This window comes from Cygnus atratus, chromosome Z (genome assembly GCF_013377495.2).
Source record: "Cygnus atratus isolate AKBS03 ecotype Queensland, Australia chromosome Z, CAtr_DNAZoo_HiC_assembly, whole genome shotgun sequence".
Lineage (NCBI taxonomy): Eukaryota > Metazoa > Chordata > Aves > Anseriformes > Anatidae > Cygnus > Cygnus atratus.
The window spans coordinates 35623964-35644268 of NC_066396.1; the positions used below are offsets into that span (position 1 = coordinate 35623964).

Here is a 20305-nt window from a genome sequence, read left to right on the forward strand (position 1 = left end):
GCAGTTCAGGAAATAAATTGTAAGCACTATGCTTATTCCATCAATCACATAAACAGTAAGTAGACTGCTCTGCAAGAAAGGACTCCTGGTGGAGGGGACACATTTTGTGAGGTCTTCCATCCAGTTTTCTCTTTTCTCCTTCTCATACTCTGCTTTCTTTTCTTCTTTTTCTCCATCCTCCCCCCCGCCTTTTTTTTTTTAACTTTTTATCCATTCTTTGCTCTTAATCATCCTCTGAACTTGGTGCACACTTCATGGCTGAAATGAAGGAGGTGATTTTGTGAGTGTTTACTTAAGGCTAGGGAAAAGGGTTGTGAATCACCCAACATGGCATTTCTGTTGCTGGCCTCTTGAAGTTGTAAATATTAATTTAAATTATAAATGTTAGTGTATTTCTTTATTTCCAAAAAACAAATAAATAACTTCAGTTTACAACAATTGCTTGAGTAGTTCTTTGAAGTTTAAGGAATTTTTACTTTTCAGTTGAACAGTAAGAATAAAGCTAACCTGGATTTTTTGGAGTCATTTCGGAATGAAATAGGAAAAAATTGTATCCAGGCAACAGCACTTTAATAATTTTATAAGTTCTTAGGTCTGCTTGCTCAATGTGAAGCTGTTTTCTGAGCAAAAAACATCTCACATAAACCATATTTCTTTGTACTCTCATTGTATGTCTATGTTTCTAGTAGATGGGAGAATTCCTCATATGTTAAGGTACAGCAAGCAAGTAACAGGTAGTTAACTTGTCCTGTCAGAGGTGTAATCACCAAGTGTCACTGACAGCAGTGAAAGGCACAGTGGTTGAACGTTGCAGTACAGGTTCTTCTGTAGCTGAATGCAAATACTCATCTCTGGCTTTCAAATTAGAAGGAGATTAATGTGAAAAATCCTCTTCCCATTTATAAGGAATTGGTGACATCTGCTTGTGGCGGGAGATTGGTGTGAGAACCTGATTTTCTTCATCTGGTGGGGTAGCATGTCTCTGGGGACTGCCTTTCCTGAGCCCACACCTGGTGTCTCTGTCTGCTGGGGGAGGAGGCAGGGGCAGGCTGGTGATGCACCCTGAACTGTGCCAGTTCAAGGTGTTGTGTGTGCTGAGTGAAACGCCTGGGAAATTCGAGGGTGGGCTTGGGAGGAACTTGGAGAGAAGCAGGGTTCACTGGGGCATTTGGAGTGATTTTTAGGTCATGAGCCCAGGCCTGGCAGCCTTTCCCCAGGGAAAACAAGGGACCCGTGGTGCTGCGTGAGAGCTGCCAGTACCAGCTTCTCTGCAAGCCAGAGTAAATCACATTTTCATTTCTGAAACATTCAGGTAAAAGTGTCTAATTGTGAAATTACCTAACTTACCTAAAAATTAAGGAAAAATTGATGTTAAAATAAAGCTAATTATCTTCTGGTTGTCTCTGACTGCTTCATACAAAATTTGAACATATGAAGCATTTGTCCTTGGACAGTATTTGCTTTAGGGACTCCTGATGGCTAGCTGCCCTCTTTACTTAATCATTTATGGGGTGCTGCACTTCATGGGGGATGCATCATAGGCTCAGGCCTGAGGTATTTTTTTGACATTAGTGGTCCAAGTTCCTTTTTCACAATGCACAGAGTTCTAGAGCATGACCTATTACGCCTTGTTGGGACTGTGTATGTTTCTTTGGATAACACTATCGTCCTACATCATGTGTGACACATACCATCCATGCAAAGTTATAAAGGAGATCTGGAACATGCACCACTGATAATCTTACAAAACAGCAATTTAATCTTAAAGCTAATTCTGAACTTCAGCAGGAGTAAGAGAAGAACAAGCATGATAATGCAAGTAGCCTGTACTTAAAGTAGAGTGCTTTTTTTTTTTTTTTTTAACAGTTTATAGCTGCTTGGGAATGCCACATTTTATAGCTCTGGAGGAACTTGCGTGTGTTTTAACTCTATCTCAGATATTTTTTTCAACTTCTACCTCATTGAAGGCTCATGGCAAAGCCACAAAATGAATATAAACCACAGATTGTTTATCAGTGATTATGTAACAACCTCATTTTAAAAGTTGGTAAACTCATGTCAAAGAGTTGATAATGTTGGAGTTAGATATCCGTGCAGAGATATACAGCATGGTACACAGATCTGACCTGCAGGTCTTGTTGAGAAACTGATGAGCTGTATTCTGTAAAACTGGAACTTACGGAAGTCATTCTGAGGCTTGCAAATAATGAATCACAGTAGTAATGCTGAGAAATAGCAAAACTGTTCAATCACTGTCTCAGGACTTTCCTCTCAGATAGGCATCTCAGCTTGAAAGCACTCCACAATTGATTAAAGTGCTTTACTCAGTGCTGTTAGAGAGGCTATGAAAAAAACACCCACTTTTTCCAGAAAACAAAGCAGAATATAAAGCATTTTCAAGGCTGAGAATCCAGTGTTACTGTTAACCTCTCAGAAAGATTTTTTAAATGAGAACATGAACTCATAGTTTCCTGAAGCAAAACTCTTATTTGTATAAAGAAAAGGGGCTTTAAGACTAAAAGTACAAGTCTAGACTATAAGAAAAAAAAAAGAAGATTTGCTTGTCTTGGTTTTTATGTCATCAGCTGTCAGAGTGGGTCTCTGTGGACAGAGGTCTTTCTGCATAGAATGTGATTGTAAAGTTATTTCTCTTTTGCAGGTAATGGTAAGAACAAGATCGAGCTGAGTTTTTGATTTCCTACTTTAAGATAACACAATTGCTCTAATTCTTACATTGCTGCAAATCCAACCTGAAATAATATAAACTATACACAGAAAAAGCATGGAAATTTGGTCCTTTAAGTTGAGCTGACGCTTATACATTTGAAGAAATTATGTCAGAAAACCTGTGTTTAAAGGATGATTTGGGATTTGAAGAGGCAACAGGTGAATATATAACAAACTGAATAATGTAACTTACTTTAACATAGGATCACGTGATCTATTAAGGTCATTAAATGACCTGTCTGAAGGTCATTAAATAACAGGGGTAGTGAGGTTAATGGAGTTCGAACTTTAAGTGACCATCTAGTGTCAAGGTGAGCTGGGTAGGTGGAGATGAAAGTAATGATGTTCTTAGTCTGCTTCAAAGTATTCTTTTTGCTGTCCTGCTTAGAAGTACTCAGGGAACTGGTAAAACAAAACTGACAATTTCACTGCCAGAGCATTGCTGTGGACACAGGGTGAGACAGCAGCTTATTTTCAAGCTTCCGCTGTTACCACCAGTCTGGACATATCTAGGCTATTGTGAGGGGTTTGTCTCCACAAGAAAGCAGTCCACGTGACAGGTTATCTCAGTCTTTGATTGGAAAGGAAAAAGATGCCATTTCTAATGGACCTGTTTGATAGCATCCTTGGGACTGTGTTCTCGTGTGCCAAGAATGTTAGGATTCGGTGCAGGTTTTTGCCTGTGCTGTATGAGAAACTGAATCTGGTAATGTTGTGTGATCTCCTGGCCCAATTGCTAGTTGCGACGTTGATTTGTTTGAGTGATATACTTCTATTAGTGTACAATTATATCGATATCTTGATACAACAGGTACAGAATGAGAGCACTAGCTTTCAAGTTAGGCCAATTTCTTGAGGGCCAATTTCATAAGATGAAACTGCTTTTTCTTTTTCTCTTTTTTTTTGTTTGTTTGTTTTGTTTTGTTTTGTCTTTTTGTTTGTTTGTTTTTCCCAGCAATAATAGCTTTTAGAATCCATTTTTTCTGTGATATTCATGTGGTTTGGTATTGGCAAGAAGCATACTCTAATCTTTTGTTTATGCTACAGAATTCAGAATATATTGTTCTCTTCTGCATTTTCTAAGTAGACCTGGTGTTTCTACCTGTTGATAGAATTGTCGCTGACTAAATTAATTGGTATGTGAGCCAATATTTGCAGAACCTGCTCAGGAAAGTGTAAAGAACTGTACTACTTACTTTTGTTTCAGCAGTCTGACTACACGGGGCAATCAGTTTCACATTCCTTTTATTCCATTAGCACATGATATTTTAATTGTTGAAGAATCCTGCACTGTTTATTCACCTGTATAGGTTGTTAGGGTCTTTGTGGGAATAGCAAATTTGGGGATCAAAAATTCCCTTCCTACCTGAAAACCACCTGTTGCTGACTTTCATATTTAACTCCCCATGGTTCCCTCCTCCCTTGTGTGCACACCATCTGTTGTGGCATTTCTCATGCTGGTGAGTATGAGCCAGGCAGCTCCGAGCGTACAATGCTGTTTTCAGTATCCTTTTCCATTTTAGATTTGCGTAGCTGAAAAATCTCTGCTTGCATTGCCATTCCTTGTACTCAAGTGTTCAGCTAGTTTTATTCTTGCTTCTAGCAATTTCTCGTCAGTTCTCTGTTTACACAGTTTCAATTTCATCATTCATTAGTTTGATACTAGGTGCTTTCCTTTTCCTTTTTTTTTCTTTTTTTCCTGCACCTGTGAATATTGTTTTTATTGTCTTTGCAGTTATTCTGTTCTGTGTGTTTTTCAATAGTTGTCTTTCATTTGAGAAGCCAGAAAAGTAAAATTTTAACCTGGAAATTTTAACCCTTGAAACACTATTGGCAACCTTACTGTCAGTTTGAGATTTGTAAAATGACATTACAGTTTTCAGAAGTATTGTAAAACTGTCCTTGAGTCTAACTTGTGACATTGTGTACAGAACCACAGAAGACAATACTTAGCAAAGTTTTATATCATCTGAAAAGAGAGAGTGTTACAGGGAGCTTTTCAGAACTGTTAGTTTTCTTCGAGAGCAAGCCTAAAGTGCAATTATAATCCGTAGTGCAGAAGAAAGGGGAAAGGGAGGAAATAGCAATAAATCTTGTACAAAGGAATATATGCTTTGTTTCATTCTCACCCGTGTGACTTCCTGATCCTCTTCAGCTCCTTGGTTGCTTCGTACCTTGTGCACCTTCAAGATGACTTTCTGCTCTTCTCTTTGTCTCTGTCTGTCTGCCTCTCTCTCTCTTTAAGGCTTTGTATTGTGTTTATATGGCAAGGTTTTGGTAGTGGAGGGGCTGCAGGGGTGGCCTGTGTGAGCAGAGCCCAGCAGCTGCTCCATGTCAGACGAGAGCCAGCTCCAGACAGCTCCAAAAGGGACCAGTCACTGGCCAGAGCCAAGCCTGTGAGAGATGCTGGTTGGGCCTCTGGGAGAGCAGATTGAAGGAATGGAAAAATAACCTGCTGCTCAACAGCAGCTGGGAGAGAGGAGTGAGAAGCAGCCCTGCAGCCCCCAAGGTCGGTGAAGCAGGAGGGCAGGAGGTGCTCCAGGCATGCAGCAGCAGTTCCCCTGCGGCCTGTGGAGAGGCCCCTGGAGGAGCAGGCTGTCCCCCTGCAGCCCATGGGTCCCACATGGAGCAGATCTCCACGCTGCAGCCCGTGGAGGAGTCCCCAGTGGAGCAGGAGGTCTGGTGCGAGCTGCTGACCATGAGGGACCTGTGCTGGAACAGGCTGTTCCTGAAGGATGGACCCATGTGCGAGCAGTTCTTGAAGAGCTGCTGCCTGTGGGCAGCCTCCGCAGGCTCAGTTTGGGAAGGACGGCATCTCGTGGGAGGGACCCCACATGGAGCAGGGGCAGAGTGACCGTGAAGGAGCGGCGGAGATGAAGCGTTAGGGACTGACTGCAGCACCCATTCCCCATTTACCCTGTGCCACTCGGGGAAGAGACATAAAATAGGGTAGACGGATGAAGGTATTGTTAGTTTGCTTTTAGTTTCTCACTGCTCGACCTTGTTAGTAATAGGTAATAAATTACATTAATTTCCCTTATGCTGAGTCTTATGCCTGTGACAATAATTATTGAGTGATCACCCTGTCCCCATCTCAACCCTTGAACCCTTTTCATCGTATTTTCTCCCCCTTTCCCTTTGAGGAGTTGGAGCGAGAGAGTGGTTGTGGTGGAACTTGGCTGCCCAGCTGAGTAAAACCACCACAGGCTCCCATGTGGGAAAAGCTTAATGATATCTGGCAGCTCAACTATTAGTTACAGTGACTGGAAATCTCTAATCCTGTGGACTTTTAGATCATAACATCTCTGCTACATCAAGGGCAATGCAGATATTAATCCAAGTATGGGAAGTCTTTGTTTAAAATGTCATGTGGGTGGTAACACCAAATTATGACCACCAGCTAATGTGTTTCAACCATTCTGGGTCCTTTACTAAAAAAAGATTATTGACCCTGAATAATGGTTTCATGGTACAAGTGTGTGGTCTCAGTAAGCAACAGTAAGCTTGAAATTAATCACATTTTCCTTTATAGGGTAAAACAGGATATGAAATTAAACACTGAAATGAAACTGGCATACAAACACCTCAACTCTGAAAAAGCTGAATCCAGGGAGAAGTCTTTTTGTGCACAAAGTCTGCAGATGCTCTTTAGTTGTCTTATTACAGATGCTACAGGGTAAAATTTAAGCAACTGTTGCTGGTTTAAATTTTGTTCTGCAGCTAATCTCTGAAAAGTCTTTACATAGGCCTTGAAAGTTCTAAAAAACCTTTCAGTTTAGTAGCGTTATATGTTAGCAGCATGATGAACTTGCAGTAAATCATTGTCACGTCCAAGAGGGAAAAAAAAAATGAAAAAAACACAATACCATCTGTAATGAGCAGAGAGCTGTGTCCTGGTTATGAAACACAGCTCAAAGATAGCATTCACTGAGTCATAGCTCTACCACTGCTCATATAGCTAATGTAGGTGAAGCTCAGCTGCCTTCAGAGATGCATTTTATATTTTTTTTCCAAGTGAAACATTAGCTTAGCTCAAGTACAAATACAGCATCTTGCAGAATGAAACTGGGACATGGTTCATCCTGAAATATCTTCAGACAAACATAGTAACTTTTAAAAAGTCTCTAGTATCTCCAGCAGACAATAGCATAGTTTCTAAAAATAGCAATATAGAGTCTAACATAATGGTAGAAACCTCTGAGAAAATAGGTCTTCAGTATCATCACCTTCAATATCAAAGAACATTTAAGAGATATCACTGTAGATAGTAATTGGCTAAAATGACAACATCAGTTACAGACTGCACACTTTAATTATGTGATTTAGAGTTTAACCAACATTTGGTTAACATTTGAGGAACTGTCCATAATACAATGTTTCCTGGTAATGGTGCCTTTGTGAAGAAGAGAGGAAGTGACTAATCCCAGTGTAAAAAGGAGAGAAAGATTCCACTGGAAACTTTTTTTTTTCTCATTAAGTATTTAAGTTACGAAAAATTCTGAATATGCATAGAATATTTTTAATCTCGATGTGTAAATAGGAATCCTTGGATTAAAGAAGACATGCACTATATATATACATATGCTTTACAAAGGACAGTAGTATTATTTCACTTTTGAGGAGAAACTAATGTACAGGCAGGTGGAATGATGTGTGAAAAGCAATGCAGCACAGGTGACTGCCTGAGACTAGAAATAGGTGTTCAGATTTTTCATTGTCATGCTACAATAGCTTTCCTGAATTTCCTCTATGTGCACATTATAAGTTCAAGGCAAAACAATTGTAGTGACCTAATATTGTTAGCTGAGGTTGCTGATTACAATATGTTTTTGTTGTCTCTTGTACATATAAGAGTTTCAGACATAATTTGTATTACATATGTTTGGATGTTATTTTATTCTTCCTTTTCTCTGAAAGCTCTCTCACTTTTGTGCTCTGATTTGGTAAAAAGCGCTATCTCATATGTGTCTGCAACTGTGATGCAACTTGTGACGCAAATCATGTCTAAATATGATCAAACTGTGTAGCCAAATGATCTGAGGCTTTCAGGGCATCCTTTTCCTCACATCTCATCAGACTAGCAGGTTGCATCTTTTATGTCCTGTATTTGTTTCCTGTTGAGCTTCAGTGTTTGTAATTTCTCTTTCTTTAATGTTACTTCTGCCACACACAGATTGTTCATGAAAGGTGTAGTTAGTAAAATACTTCAGTAGATTTCTGGTTGCAGTCAGATAGTTCTTTTTATACAGATACTTAAGGGAGGGAAACCTGTGAGAGGGCTGGGAGAGAAGCATCTGAAGTACAGAGAAGTGAAGATGCTGGGATTTGAAGAAGGGACATGGAAGGATGTGCAATGGCTGAGAAAAGCACTATGGACAATAACAAAGCTGCGGGAGAAACTCGGGGAATAATGGAGTTCAGCAGTCACTGGATGATGGATTATTATTTTACTGTAGGTTGGCGGTACAGTCTGGCCAGAACAGGGAACTGCCTATGGCTGAATTTTTTTAGGCATGAACAGGATTGCACGTCAAATACTCTTATACGACCTGCTATCTTGCATTTTCCGTTTTACTCAGACACTTTTTAAAAGTACCCTGTGCCTGCTAGTTGGAATATGAAGAGGTTGGGCAGCAATTACTTTCAACAGTGGGGAAATTAGTGTACAAAAACCATGTCAGGATCCATTTTGTATCAAGGCTGGGGCTATACCAAGATGTTTCAAAAGTTACCAACAAAGAGATGGAGCCTTTTTTCCTTGTTTTCTTTCTCCTTGCATCTTGTTATTTTTGTTCATGGCATTGTGTAATATCTCTCTTGTGACTTGTGGCTCATCTGACGACTTCTTAAATAAAACTAAAACAGCGGTGGCAGAACTGATAATAAATTGGACAAGCTAGTAATAAATGCTAGTTGTGTGGGAAGTGAGAGCTAGACTGTCTAAGGCTGAGGTATGACACCGTAGAGAATGCCCCTTAAAGTCCAAACAGTGGGCAGAAATCCACGTCAGGGTGGTAAGTGGCTGATAGCACACTTCGGAATTTTCTGCTTTTAAGCTGCCATTGGGAGTGCTTGCAAAAGAAAGCAGAACAAACAAAAGCAGAAAACAAACAAACAAACAAGCAATTAGGTTTTAATGCGGGTTGTGGTTTCAGACGTTTCTGCTGATATTTTGGTAGTATATTTCTTTTCTGAGAAAATTTTAAGGATGTAATTGCAATGAAAAATAAATTCTGAATGAAGAGAAATTTTACTTCTGAGATGTTGCAATGAACCTATATCTATGCCAATTTCTTATGGTTAGAATGGCAATGGTTATTAAAGGCATTGTACAAATCTCTATGTGATGAACACTGTTTCCTCTCTGTGGAATTCTACTTTAGGTCTAACACAGAAGCATTTTCTGCATGTGAAATCAGTGACGCACAGTCAGATTTTCACAGTAAAGCATACATCCATTGCTTTGCCTGGATAAGTGTATTTACTTGAGTTAGTGACCTTACTTGGTATGAATTAACCATTTCTTCGAACAGTTACTGCTCTTTTGAGAAAAACAAAATTTCACTCTTCAGTGATTTGAGGGACCTGTCTTATCTCCCAGTATTTTCAGTAGATATCACTGTTGGAGAGTGCAGCTTTAAAAAAGTGGAAGTTTTGCTTTTGTCGTCTTTTCCTTTAAATTTGCTTAATTTAGAATTCTGGCATCCCTTTGATTTTTTAAGAGATACATATTCATAGTTTATAAATAAATGCAAGATGTTGCACCGTGTTCCTGAATCCTTATATTAACCTATGGTGCCTGGTGATTATCCCCCCCTTGCAGCCAGCAGATTGCTTTTTCTGCATGCATTTTGAGATGACACTTCAGTACCTGTGCACGCCAGTTGTGGCCTAATGATGCCCTGCTGCCTTAAAAGCTTTTCTTCTCTAAATATTTAATCTGAGCTGAGCTAATTTAGGAAACCTGTGCCACTAGCATTGCTACTGAAATTGGCCTAGTGCGGAAGTCAGTTTAATGAGGCTGAAGACAAGAAATTAGATGTTTTGGCATTACTTGCATGCAACAGCTGCTCACCTCTCAGAAAATACCTTATATTCAAATCAGTGAAACTAGCCAATTGCTCTGTAGCAGAAAGCAATTAAAAGTTAATTTAGTAATGACCAACACAGCGAAAAAGTTACCCTTTATCTCTTTATGATGACCATTATGGCACAGAACTGGAAGCACAGATTTCAGCAGAATTTAAGCACAGTTACGCTCACTGTAGCAAAACCTGCTTGACTTGGAGAACCCAAATCTTAGCTCCAAAAATGACTTTTGTAGTTGCTTTTTAGCTTTTTGTAATTGCTTTGTAGCAGAAAGCAATTAAAAGTTAATTTAGTAATGACCAACACAGCAAAAAAGTTACCCTTTATCTCTTTATGGATCATTTTAAAATAGAAAATAACAGCAAGTTATCCTATTTTGGCCAGAGATTGTCTAGTGCATACAGTCTGGTAGGATGTACAAAACAAGGACTTTACCATATCTGTATTATAAATACAGTTGCTTCCACTGTTTAGTGGAAACTAGTCTTACATTACAGAAGTTTCAGTAGTCCTAAGAACAGGGCTGTAGTCCACAAACACCATTAGAGGTGTAGAAAAAGAATATATGATGACCATTATGGCACAAAACTGGAAGCACAGATTTTGGCAGAATTTAAGCACAGTTATACTCACTGTAGCAAAACCTGCTTGACTTGGAGAACCCAAATCTTAGCTCCAAAAATGACATCAGCACAAGTCACAGGTCTTTTGAGGAACAAAATTCAAACTTTTGAAGATCTGGGTTTAGACAACTACTGCTCAGAGGGACTAATGAAATCTGTCACTGTGGTGGAATTGGTATAATGCTAATCACAAATTTTGCAGCTTTGCCAGCTTCCATAATATCAGCAAGTTTTGTTGCCTCTGTTGATCAAAGTATTTCCCTGAGGTAATAAGGCATGTAGAACTGAAGGTTAAGCATGAAAGCAGGATGTCCAGTCACCAGCAGAGTAGCTACTCGGTTCTTGAAAGGTTTTACACATACCACCTGGGCTAAAATTCAGCAACCCTGCACACTGCATTGCTGCATTTGTCTAAACTCTCATCAAAGTAGCAAAGCCTGTCTGAAAACTCTGACCATTTTCTACATTGGAAAGACTTGACAAATCTAAAGGAAAATGATCATTCTGCTGTGAATAATTGGCACTTGCATTATCCTTTGGGAAAGCTGATGCAGTAAAACCTTTTATTACGTGCAGCGGGCTACCATGAAATGATTCAAACAACTCATTACAGTGCAATAGAAATATATAGATTATAACTTGTGCTTACATACAAAAGAAGGGAGGATTTACTGCGTGTTAGTAGCAGTTAGCTCAGTAATGAGTACCAGAATGCCTTTGCCTGAGTAAGCAGGATTGATCATTTCCCTTTTCAAGAGCTATAGACAAATTGATTTTAATGGGTTATTAAATTAAGAAATGTTACATAATTAGGTTTACAGGTCACAAATAATTTTCCTTTGTATTTTTGCTGTGCAAAAAATGTTTTTCTCTAGTGCATGTAGTTTCTGTAGCTCTTTCTGACACTTTCTACGGCAGGAATCACCTAAAAGAAGTTTCAGTGATGCCACAGCAGAGCAAACCAAGGCTGTTGTTTTATGATATGAACATATGGAGGGATTCACACATTCTGTATTTATAGTGCTATCTTCTTCGCTTCTTACCTTACCTTGTAATGAACACATATTAGCTGCTGACAGTGTTCTCAATACTATCCTGACAGAAATGGGGTTGGCAAACTAACTTGTCATTGACCTCCAGGGCAAGATATTTTCCACAACATTTGCTAAAAACACAACACACCTGGAATTTGTATGAAACAAGTCTGATGAAACAAATTCATCAGATTAGGAAAAGGATGGTTTCTTAGCCTGTATGTCTGTTTGAGATTACAGAAAATCTGCTAACATGCATGGCACTGGAGACAGTTCTGAGATAGCAGAGGAATTTTTTATGTAAAAGCTGAGAGTAGCCTACCTAAGTATATACTGTCCACTCAGATTTCTCCTGTGAACTGTATGATCCATGTTGTGTGAGTTCCTTCTCCACTTCCCTTGCATCCAAATGTTAATTGGGCCAGCATAACTTTTGTCAGAGAACAGATAAGGCTGTGCAATGTCAGAAACCTACGTTTTAGTCTCTTCGGTGAAAGAGGTTCCCAGAGAAAAGTTACAGAGTCACTTGTTCTGTATGGTTTTGAACAGAATAGCTATCTAGGCATGGAGAAAACATTTCTCAAGTCATCCTGAAACTAATGAAGTCCTGCTAAAAGTCTTTTTGGCCAATTGACATTAGCCGTCAAACTGTGAAATACTCTGCATCTCTGAAGTTACTCTATAGCATATAGGCAGAGTTACCATTTGTGGTTACCATTCACATGCCCTAAACTATAAAAATACTTCCTCAATTGTTTAACATGCTGATCTTTTGCGTTCCCAACCATCTTTACAAAGGCCATCTGAATCATCAGAATCTATTACATAGCAGAGTTCTCAAGAAAGAGCAAGAGATCCTTGTATGCTGTCGTCTGAGCTGTTTGAACAGAGCTTGGATCAGTCATCTCCTTGACTGTCTTATATGAGATGCCCAGTGTTGTAATAACTTCAGTTTTAATGCTTTTATGTGCAGTTTGCAGGAAGCTATAAAGCTTGCATAAGTGAGGAATGTGAGAGGTTTTAGACTTTTCCAGTATCAAAATGCCCAAGGATAATTTTCACTTAATTTTGCATGTCAAAATGAAGGCAGATCTCCTCAGCAGTAGTGCCTAGGGAGTGTCAAACCTCTGGTCTTGATAGATTGAACCAGATTGATGATGTATATTTTGCATACAAATAGTCTCGACTTTACCCAGGCAGACTTACAGCTCAAATACGCAAGAAAGATAAAAGTGGAGAAAAAGGGAGATATTACTCTTACACAAAAATCAGTGACACAGAAACATTGCCAAGTTCATTTCGAGACATGACTAGCTTTGTTGGCTTTTATGAGTAGTGCATCTGTTCCCAATCCTGCAGTATTTTAGAGGTAACATTTCTCTGGTTTTAAATAGGAATTTTTCTTGTGTCAGAACAGCAAAATTGGAACCTTTAATTCTTTTGATTTGATTTATTTTTCCAGTTTCAAATTTAAAGGTGACTGTAAAATTTTTGATAAAATATTCAGGGCATAATAAGCCTTTGAAAATGTCCTTTCTTCTTTCTTTTTTTCTTTTTTTTTTTTTTCACTGATAATTACACAACATAAGGAAATACTAATTTACAATTCTAAATGTTCATTTTTCTCTGTTTGACATTAGCAACTTCATATGTTAAGGGAAGAGTGAACTGGAAAAATACCAACTTCACAAAGCAATGTTATATGGCAAAAAAAGAAGTAGAAACTTACCAGCTACTCGAAAAGATAAGGACAATGTCTCTTACAAGAGCAAATTACATGCTGTTTCGCATTAAGCACAGTAATTCATTCTTCAGTTTCCTCGGTAATTTAAAGTACCATTATCCCTCAGACTGGCTGTGCTGTGGTAAGATGAGCTTGAAGCTGAGATGGAAACTGCACAGCAGCAAAGTCTTCTCGTTCCCCCACTTTCTGCTGACTAAAATAGGCTAGCAGCTGTGAGAGTGTCGTGCACTGCTGGGTTATCTTAGCAAAGGACTCAGTCATACTGGTGCTGGAACCATATAAATACTGAGTCAGGGTGGCTGATGGCAGAACTGATGCACGGACACATTCTTGTGTGGTACCTGGTGACTGGAAATGGTCAGGAGGTTGTGTCTGTAATCGTTTTTCTCACAGCTCCACCACTAGACGCTGCCTCATGTTCTTGGTGAAGAGCAGGAGACGGTGTATAGCTGGGGCTAAACTTTCTTTCCTTAGAAAGAAGGTAGTATTGGCCTGTGCATTTCTGGTGTCTTTAAAAAGAATTGCTGTTGTTGGTGGTTTTGTTGTAGTTTAGCCCCGGAGGGCAGCTCAGCCCCACACAGCCACCCACTCACTCTCCCCAGTTGGGATGGGGGAGAGAATCGGAGAGGTGAAAGCAGGAACTTGTGGGTTGAGGACAGTTTACCAGGCGAAGCAAAAGCCCTGCACAAGCAAAGCCAAACCAGTTCGCCACTTCCCACAGCAGGCAGGCGTGCAGCCACTTCCAGGAAAGCAGGGCTCAGCACACAGATGGCTTCTTGGGACGACAAATGCCATTACTCCGAACAGCCTTCCCTCCCCTTCCTTCTTCCTTACCCCCGCTATTATTGCTGAGCATGACACCACATGGTGTGGGACATCCCTTTAATCCATCTGGGCCACTTGTCCTGGCTGTGTACCCTCCCAGCAACTGGAGCATCCCCAGGATCCTCGCTGGCAGGGCAGCATGAGGAGCTGGAAAGGCCTTGGCTCTGTGTGAGCACTGCTCTGCAGCAACTAAACAGTGGTGTGATATCACCACTATTTTCATCAAAAATCTAAACCACAGCATCATCTGAGCCTCTGCGAAGAAAATTAACTCTATTCCAGGCAAAACCATGACACCCCTACATGCTCTCCACTTTCAGAAGCATGCTGGTACTGGCAATACCTGTTGCCTTACTAAACATTTCTGTGGTGCTGGAAGGCAGCCTTTTCCAGGCTGTTTCCCTACCACTGCTAGAGGCATATGGCTCTTTAGAAAGCCCTAACACAGAAGGGATTCAAGTGATCATGGCCCACATATCATCAATGAGGCAATGAACATGAGGCTTGAAGAATAAGAAGTGGATACTAAGTCTTGAGACAGTATCACCAGTATATGTACCCCCCCTTTTTTTTTTTTTTTTTTTTTTTATCTGCCTAATTTGTCAGAGTTGCTGTCTGGACATAGTCTTGGGCAAACAGCTTTAGGTGTCCCTGCTTGAGCAGGGGTGTTGGACCAGATGGCCTTCAGAGGTGGCTTCCAATCTCAGCTGTTCCGGGATTCTGTGATTGCATATACGAAGCTCATTTTCTCACTGTTACTAGTGTGTGGAATTCTTTTGGCTTTTGAAAAGTGTTTCTAAATTTATATTTAAAGAATAATACCTTTTCATAGTTCTTTTCTACCATCTGTTGATGCTTACGTAGGCATAGGGTGGCTAGCATATGAGTTAATAGGATCATAACTAGATGGTGGAACACAACTGATCTGTGGATGCCGTCACAGCTTAGGCACACTTTAAGGAGAAGATACAGAAATGGTTTATTCTGGGTTTATTCTGGGTATCATTTCACGCAGAAGCCTAGGAACTAGGACACAGAAAATGTTATTCACAGTTTCATGCATATTCACAACATGACTTATTTACTGTCCACCAGACTACGCAACTTCAAAGTGAGTGACATATTCTGCATAAATAAAGTATGAAAGATGAGATATTGCAAAACCAGTGTGATTTCTCTGTCTCCATACACCCTAGCTTCAGTTCTAGATACTTTTTCACCACTAAAATCCTCAGTTTTGCATCGCCATTAGCTAAAGAAATACTTGCATGTTTACTTTTGCCTAGAGACTTCCAAATCCTATATAATTTAACATCTCACCTATATTCGTATGTCTTGCAATGCCTGTATGTGACGTGATGAAAAGGTATACTACAAATTTAACACTAAATATTTACTGGCAATATAGAAGCTTAAGATGCAGATAGTTCTTTATTTTTAAGGAGAAAGAGCAGATTTTCTTTTTTTGGATGCTGCAGTGTCTTTATCCTGTAGAGCTAAGTATTAAGGGTGAATCACCTAGGAAACAGGGGTGGCATGCTGCTATGGTGCTTGCTAATGCCGCAATTTGTGTACACAATTCCTGACCTTCCATGTTTGTATTTAATTTACAGGACCAAAATGCTCTATTTATATTTAGGAAATTCATAGTTAAAATGTAGCTGTATGTTCTCTCATTCCTTCTCTCCCATCTTCCATGTGTGCAACAGTAGGTGTAATTCAGCATGCTGCTATGCTTTTTAAATTCCAGCAGCCATCTTCAAGTCTCAATTGTCCTTGCCATATCACATCTAGCAACAGAGAAGTACTAACCTGGTTGAGTTCCACCTTTGCTGACTGTATTGGGAGTCCAGGTGTAGGTAGGTCACTTGGCTTTGCATAGTGAAAACGTATGCAGGTTTAGAAGTAGCAGTGTTCGGATTGCCAGCAGCATATGAAGTCCTGCGGGAGCTGGGGTACTCCTTGCCATGGCGGAGGTTCTTTTGCAAAAGACTCCCTAGAGTATGCAAAGCTTTTATGTATTCTTATAAATCAATTAAAATGATGCTTAAAACCAAGGGAATAATGGATTTAACTGTAGACTATCACATTATAGTTGTTAAATATTGGTTGTTTTGTATTGTTTCAAACAACAGCAGTTAAATACTAATGAAGTGCAAAACCATTAAAAGGTTAAAGTTTCTGTAAAAGTTTATCTTTAAAAATACCTAACATTGGTGTTTCATTTTGTGCCAGTATTTCTGAAATCTGTCTAGTATGATGTTATCAACTCCAGTCATTTCTTGTTAACATAAGAGACTCAAGAAATCATGGAAGAAGTATTTGGATGATCAGAGGCTTATGAGGAAAGTCTTGACCTTGGTAAGACTGACTTAAAAATGAGATTACTGGTAAGCAGACTGCAGCATTTTGCATCGCTTCTGCTTTGCTTGATCCTATGGCAATAAGGTCAGTGGGAATTTTTCTACCTGTCTTTGTGGTAAAAGGTCATTTCTGGAAGTTATAGTTTGCAAAGAAACGAGGTTTGCTGCCTGCCCATTAAGAAAATTTGTGATTTGCAAACATTCTAGCTCCAAGATTTGTGGAAACTGGGATCACAGCTAATTAAATGACCCTTGTACTGACGTTGTGTAGGGAAAAGTGCATATGTGCTGAAATCTGACCACAGGTAGATTAAATGACTAGGCATAGGCCACACTCAGTCAATGAGATACCTCAATGGAAGAAAGTTCTATGGCATTAAAGAGATACACATGCACGCGGAAATGGTGTCTGAAGCTGTCTGTGGGGATGCAGCATCAGTTGCAATACAGGCCTTCCTTGATTTTTCAACTAGAGTACTCGTATACAATTCAGGAGATGAAAAATACAACTTTGTCATGCTATCCTTTTAAGGCTGTGCAATGGCAAAAAATTTAAAAATTAAAGAGAAAAAAAATAAAAAAGAATCCTGGAGGTCTTTAAAAGACGTTTAGATGTAGAGCTTAGCGATATGGTTTAGTGGAGTACTTAGTGTTAGGTCGGAGGTTGGACTCGATGATCTTGAGGTCTCTTCCAACCTAGAAATCTGTGTCTGTGTCTGTGTGTCTGTTTGCTTCCTTTCTGTGAGAATAAATTAGTTTAAAATAGATTTTTAAGCTACATAAATGTCAGGCACCATCATAAGAAGGTGACAGTGAAAAATCTGTGTTCTCAGTGACTCCATAAGCTGCAGGTGGTACTGTGATGAATGCCAGGAATTTCTGCCTGTCGCTGACCTTTTTGTCCTGACTAACCTCGGATCTTCTCCAGATTTGAAGTTGTATTAAGATGTCTGAAGTCTAGCATAGTATATTTATGTATTTCAAACCAACCACTTCTGTCCATGATTTCTGCTTGTATGTTGCCTTTGGAAACTAATTCAAACACAGTAAAGCAATTTAAAGCAATGACAGTGTAAAAGATACAGATTTCTCAGGAATTATTTTAAGTGCTAAGCATCTTAATGCAGAATAAGGCATTGTCTGTCTCTGCGTTTCTTCTTTCACAACCCACTACTGATCTGAAGGCTGTGAAAGAATACAGAGCCCAACTTATCCTCCCTATCCCCAAAAGATAAAGCAATATGCATATAATGAACACGTTACTGTAGTAATTACACGATGGACACTAAATCTGAATATGTGGGTACATCAGCTAATCAGGCTAATTAATTACATAAAGAGGCTAATGCTGTATTTTTAATAGTGTTTGTGAGGTTCGAATTTAGACATTTGAAAATCTCACCTGCTCTGTATTTGTTGCCATGTGTTTGCTTTTACACCACCACAGAATAATTTACAGTAGATTTAGTATTGAATATAAATGTTCTACTAAATTTAATTAGCAGATTGATGTAAAGGATCATATATGCTTTAATATTCCATGCAGACTGTGAGATATTTAAATCTCAAAATTCAAGACAAATTTTAAGACTTGACAGCATGGAAAATAACAACAAGGAAGGAGGGAAGAGGAAGTGTTATTTTCACCTGCAGTGTAAGGCAATTATCCTTAAAAAAGTTTTGCATTAGCTTATTTCAAATGGAAGAGAAATACTACACATCTAAAAGCTTTATTTTTTATTTCCCTTACACCTCATTCTGCAAAGTACATTAATACTTTTTGTTGAAATGTGGTGCCTCTTGGATAGAAGCTGGAAAAGCAAAACAAAACAAAACCACAGATCAGCACGAGGCAACATGATATAAATGTTTTCAGGAAGACAGAAGAAGATGATATGGGTATTTTGCAGGGGGAAGGTACTAGCCCCCAGTTGTTCTACAGCAGCTGGAAAGCCTCTGTGCATGTGGTAAGGACTGTGTAGCATGGCTGATGTCAGCTATGTACTGCAAAATAGATCCAGTCCAGAGAAAACAGGCATCAGTGAGATGGCTGTGGTTGTGTAGGCAGGCAGCTTCTGTGGCTGTGGGCCACTGGGGTTGGCTTCCCTCACCTGTCAGAGACAGCCATGGTCTCTCAAAGTGCGATGAGAATGGTCTAGACCATGGCTCTGTAACCATACTTGTTAAATGTATGCAGCCATTTTTCTAAAAGGACACTCTTAGGTTGACTCTTCACCTGCATGTACCTGCTGAGAGGATCAGGTGGGCTGTTACTACTAGGTATATTCCCATGTATACATTTCTGCACTCTAAACTGTGAATTTTACTCCCTTCATACAGCTATGGTTTTATTTCATAGTGCAGTTTAAAAGGTAATTGCCCATCTCTGTGATGGGACATGCCTATGGTGTAACTTAGGAAGGATGGAATTTCAGCAAACGTGGTCTTCCCCTTTATGTTTTATGGAGACTTCACTATTTTTTAGACTTACTTATTCTCTGAAAGTAGTCTACCTTTGAAAGTAGTCTACCTGCATGTTCCTGTGCACATGGGCATCTAACTTGCCTGTTTTTCTGCATGGGCCAGTGCAGTGGGCACATAATTTTTATTGTGGATAGTGAACTTACAGAGGAATTCCAGACACTGAGGGCAGGGGGAGAAGTAACAATGGATTAATTGTCTCAGAAAGTAGTTCAGAAAGAGTATGTTATAAATCTTCACACTTGTGTATTGAGCGGGAAATGTAAGCAATTCCACTTTTGGATCCTCCTAACTTGTTTTAAAATTCAGGAGTTGTAAATGAGCCTGCACAGCCAGTGCAATCTTCGTGAAGATTCCATAATATTTTTAGGAAAAGTCAATAAAATCTAATAGCTTTATAAAGCTGAACTTGTTGATTGAATAGTTTATTTTCATTTGAAATTAAAATCACAGGGAATATAACTAGGCGAAGAGGCAAAAAATAACTAGGCAACTGAATTTGCTCTTTCAGAGAAACATTTCTCCCTTTCTTTTCTGCGGAACATCAGGTGTGTATATAATTCATACACAATGTTTTTGGCTTCAGATGCTGTAAAAGACTGAAAAACTGATTGAAAATATTTGCATTATGTGAATATCTTGAGATATGTAAAGCTGTAAATATTTCTAATTTTTGAGCTGGCCTTTTTTTCTGAGCTGGTCCTTTTACCAAGCCCAGTGTTCGTTTTTATTTTATTTTCATCTGACTTCCTTTGTTCAAATGAATTCCAACATAATATTAGAAAAATTGCCTGTCTCATTATTATATCTAAAAAATCTTTTTATCCCTCCTGCTAATAAGAAACTGTTTTGTGAATTAGATAAAAACCTAAAGAAAGGTTTTCATTGCAAAGCAGACTTCTTGGAGTATCTTTATCTCTAACACTAGCTAGAACCATAGACACAAATTGTTTCCGCGTGTGAAGCACAGCTTGTTGTATTGATTTGTGTGGTCTTATTATCAGTCTTGGTGGTGGTAATGAACCAGTTAGTGAGATCATCTGCCTCCGGGTGGGATTCTGTGGTCATTTTTCCCCTTTTCTTTGGTACCTCTTAGAATTCCCAAATAAGTACCACAGAACAGCACACGGCTCTGCTGTAGCTTCGTGCAGGTATGTCTTGTTTAACTGCCTGGACTCAGAGGTGTTTTTTTGTGAATTGCAATAGTGTTTAGGTCGGAATTGAGGTCTTGGGGCTCTTGTTTGTTGTATAAGTTTTGGTTCCTTACCTACCATAATGTCCTGTGCCATTGGTAAATGGTGCACACAGTGATGTAAGGAGGAAAGAGGAGAAATATGATCATCTGCAAATTTAAATAATAATACCTGAGGGCTGTGACTAAGCATTAATGTTAGCAAGAAAGGGCTGGCCTTCCCTCTC

General features: G+C 39.3%; 1 protein-coding gene across 1 annotated transcript in view; it reads left to right on the forward strand.

Annotated features, from left to right (window-relative positions):
• The window catches only part of SH3GL2 (SH3 domain containing GRB2 like 2, endophilin A1), a 92382-nt gene that overhangs the window by 42823 nt on the left and 29254 nt on the right, over positions 1-20305 (forward strand). The window lies entirely within an intron of this gene.